Source organism: Pleurodeles waltl, unplaced genomic scaffold (assembly GCF_031143425.1).
Source record: "Pleurodeles waltl isolate 20211129_DDA unplaced genomic scaffold, aPleWal1.hap1.20221129 scaffold_39, whole genome shotgun sequence".
NCBI lineage: Eukaryota > Metazoa > Chordata > Amphibia > Caudata > Salamandridae > Pleurodeles > Pleurodeles waltl.
In genome coordinates, this window is record NW_027150097.1 from 3,130,861 (window position 1) to 3,135,370 (window position 4,510).

General features: G+C 44.3%; 1 non-coding gene across 1 annotated transcript; it reads left to right on the top strand.

The window, feature by feature from the left end:
* The first annotated feature begins 3,201 nt into the window (after positions 1-3,201).
* TRNAT-UGU (transfer RNA threonine (anticodon UGU)) lies at positions 3,202-3,274 on the top strand. The gene has a single exon. It is a non-coding gene; the product is annotated as a tRNA-Thr (tRNA).
* The last annotated feature ends 1,236 nt before the right edge of the window (positions 3,275-4,510 follow it).

The following is a 4,510-nucleotide window of genomic DNA, read 5'->3' on the forward strand; positions in this document are numbered from 1 at the left end:
TATCTTAGATTAAATGGTGGAAGGAAATTATGTTGCAAAAACTGGACTGGAACCAAATTCATATTAAATATTATTGCAGATAAGACATCTCCCAGTAGCCTTATAGGCTGCCCAATAAAGTGCAGAATAGTAGGAAAGTTGCCGGGCTTACCGATTTGCAATCTTGGCTCTCCTATTTCACTAAATTGCTAGATCTTGGGCAAATCACGTTCTCCCTATCCTTATTTTCTCATATCTGCCATTAACTCATTCTGGCTAACGTAAATGGTTTAGGGCGGTTCCCTACTGGTTCACGGCCACTTCACTAAGGTTCTTACATTCCTAACTATTAGCATATATAAAGGTAAAACCTTTCCTAAAGAGGCCTGTAAAGGACACCTTCTGTGCTGTGGCTCCTCCCTCCCAGTGCCCATGAAAGCACGTGAAAGTCTCTCAGTTATTCCTGTACATAGTTCTTCGCAGCGTTGAGCTCCTGGGCAGGGCTCATGTTCAGTTTCAGGTGTCGGGGCTGGGGCACCTTGTTAGGCCTGTGAGGCTTTCCGGTCAGCCCATTGGTCTCGCTTACCTCCACAAATGGTCAGTTTGCATAAAAAAGGCGGGACGATTGGTGTCCCTCACTAGGTCAGTGCAGGATACAGTCAGGCACCTCAAATGTTGAGAATCTAGCTGCAATCAGGACAGAGGAAAGTCAGCCATCCTAAATGTATCAACTGCAGTGCCTCATCTTCTGCGTACTTCTACTGTCATTATAAGCAAAATACAACTCACACAAAACGCTGACGCAAGGCTTCTTCTCAACTTTCATCCAAGGGAACGCATTACCCCAGTCCTGCAATCACTCCACTGGTTACCTATAGCTTGAAGAGCAATATTCAAGGCACTCTGCATTGTCCACAGAGCCTCCAAGGGAAAAGAACCACTATACCTACAAGTTAACGTTCAAGTAACACAAACCAAACAGAACATTACACTCCAGGCTTGCACCATTTATCATCACCTTACCATAGGAAATCTGTAGGAGGCATTTCTTTCCCAGGACAAGCTGCCAAGCTCTGGAACTCACTGCCACCTAGCTTTAGAAGCACTCAGGAGTAGATACACTTCTGTTAACCGTTCAATACAGGGCTATTTTTTGGATAACTTCATCACCAGCACTCCAGGACCACAGCCAAGAAAACAGCCACAGCCTCAAGTGCAATCCTCAGCTTACAACCCACAGATTGGAGACATCACAAACAAACTGCTTTCCTTGTGCAGGGAAGTTACAAAGGGCTGCCTCATGGCTCAATATTGCATTATATGGGTATGTACGTGTAAATTAAAAGGTATGGACCATGGAAATATTAAGACCATAATACACAGTAGTCAGCAGTAAACTGTAACGTACACTGCTTAAATTCACAAAAAGCATATCGGCTATGAGGGTTCTCCATCAATGTACACCTGAACATGACCAAATGAACAGGCGTGGAATAACTGAAGAGATCTGTCACACATTACTCGACAGCTTTTGAGGACTTTAATATAGTCCATACACTTCAGGTCCCAAATATCTATACAATCTGACCACTTCTTTACATCTCACATAGACACTCAAATATTGGATGGTAATAAAAATAACCACTGCAACAGATCTCCCCACTTCTCTCCCCTTCAAACCACGCCAGCTCAGAAGCACCACTACACACAAAATCTCAGATCATTGACCACATTACTACGCGCTGCATCTGATGACACGATCGCCTCACCTCGGTGGTCATCACGCACAGTTTAGAAATAATTCCCACGTAGGATCAAAACAAAAACTCCATCTTTCCCAACACCCCCTACATGGTGTAGCATGCTACTCGTGTAGGCAAGCGCTTTAGCCCCCAGTGGGGTAGTAAGCACTATATAAATGCTGCAATACAGTACTGACACCATAGTGTGAGTACAGAGATGGAACAGGTTTGTGTTACCCGGGGAAGGCAGACCCAGGCATTTTTAACCTTGGCATAATTGCTGGTTCAGTGGTGCCTGATGTGTGTCATGCCAGCGCACTATATTTTGATGCAATGCATGCCGATTACTGCAAGCATGTTATTGCAAGCATGATGGTCGACCTTTGAGTTTCACTGTAGGTCTCTAGCACTTGGGTTGTTTGTGCCTTCACAGGCATACATTGGCTGTGTGTCAGCATGTTCTTGTAAACTTTGCCTGTTATCACCTTGCATCAGATGTCTGTGCATGCTGCTCCCATCAAGGGGTCTCATCCCAGCAGAGAAACAAAGGCACCTTACAGTCGGAATCGGGAATGCCTAGTAAGGGCCATTAGCGGGTGTAACTGTAGACGGGGCTATAAGTGGGCCGGTTCCTGCAGGTGCTCAACACTGGCAGTTCTAAAAACGCAGATGCCGAAACTGGTAACTTGCAGGGCTCACCATTTTTGCCCTCAAACTCGGGGCAAAAAAAACAAATCGTAACTTGCCAACAGTGCCCCCATGCGCAGCCTTGATGTAAATGAAAAGAGACTGGCTATTATTGCTTCACAGGGTCCTCATTTCAGAACAGAAGCATGTTCGATATTTTATACAACGCAGCCATTGCTGTGGCGTGTTTATCGGATGCAACTAACGACCACTGACAAAGCCAATACTCCTGGCTTGTTGTAGGTGTAATGTTACTTGCTATATTATATATCTGGAAGCAATGCCAGAAGGAGACAGCAAAATACGAGTTGGAAGGTACACCATGCTAACCACAGATTGTTATTTTATTTTAATTACATCAGACCCCCCCCTTGAGAGACCCCACCCCAATTTTTTTCTTCCCACTTATAGCGCTGACTGCAGATAAAAAAGTACGATTAACAATATCGCACCAACATTACTAATGCTGTTTCTCGAGCCCTAGTTGCTGTGTAATTGTGCAGTATATTCAGCAGTGCACCTTCATTTGTCTCCCACGTGTGCATGGTAATGAATGTACAGCAGCGTGGGTGCAGCTTCCACCGTGCACCGTGCGCGTCTCTCTGGTGGTGATTCACACTCTGTGCAGTCAGAGGGGGCAGTCTCGGGACGCGCTTCACACCCTGTACGTCCGGTTGTCCTCTCTGCTTCCGCCTGACTGACATGAATGTCCTGAAGCGATGATACACATCTCACGCACAGGTGTGCTCTGTCCGTCGTTTATGTTCACTACTGTGATCCCTAAGCCTCACCTGGCTCCATAGCTCAGGGGTTAGAGCACTGGTCTTGTAAACCAGGGGTCGCGAGTTCAAATCTCGCTGGGGCCTTCTCCACTTTTTACTAAAAAAAAAACTAACTAGGTCCCTCAGTGGTGTCAACAGGGATGCTATTCTTTTAAAACTCAGCCGCCTAAACTCCACAGCGCTACCGTGATTATGCTCATCGGCCAAACGTTTAAAATTGTGTCACCTTAAAATTGAATGGCTAGTTTGTCAGGAAGTTCCTGCTTTCCTCGGCATACGTGGCACCTTCAGCTGACAGCGTCATTTCCGAAGTCTAGTCCTTTACATAAGTCACTTTGTAGGTATTCGGGTTTCTTTATATTGCGTCTGCGCGGAGGCGCGTGTAACATTTTAAATATACATTCAGGGTTAGTTGAAGAATATTTAATAATGTCTGTGCAGAAACATTGATTAGCAAAAGACTTGCGTCTATGAGGAGTCACACACTAACAGCCTTGGGCAAAGGAAACCCAGACGAACTATAATGGGACGGGGCGGGAGGGGGGCAGGGGGTCCATTGCACAGAGTGAGCTGGTGTGAGAAACTGGGTTGTTGAAGAAGTGGGGTGTCACCCTGCTCAAGCAAGGGCAACAATCCATTCCAGGGTGACCCACAAAAGTCTCTAAATTGACCTACCCTAGAGGAGGCCATGCACTGGGCCGTTTTTGGCCCCAGGGACCCCATCTCCCGGGGCCCAGTCATATTGTAAATGGTAAGTAGGTAATCATTATTGTAAAGTTATTTAAAACCCATTGCAAATCAATTCTATTAGCACAAAAATAAAATAAAAAGAAACTCGGTTTCTCCCGTACGATCTCCCAGAAAAAATTCATAGACAATCGAAAACCCCAAAAATGGATTATAAAATTTACATTTTCATACCCAGTTTGTTTATCTAGCCAACTTAATTTCAAACAAATAACAGTGTGCAAGGTGTGGCAAAAAAAATATAAACGCTACAGCATATGTAATTAATAAAATTGTGCATAAAAAACAGACATCAGCACACATTAAAAACAAACCCAGGCAATATTGCTAGCTTGCCCTTATGAAGAAAAAAAAGTGACATTTTCTTAAAAGTGCTAATGGAGCTTTTTATATGTCACTGGTAACAATAAGCAATAGTTTCCTCCCAGCAATTCCTGATAATTTTGACATAGGAGAGTTTAGCATCGGATCTATTGGTTTTAGGCTTGCTATTACCGCTTGCTTACATGAACGTATTACGTGCTGACTAAAACTAATTTTCAAAAGAACTCTTCTTTCTTGTAAAAGGGCTGG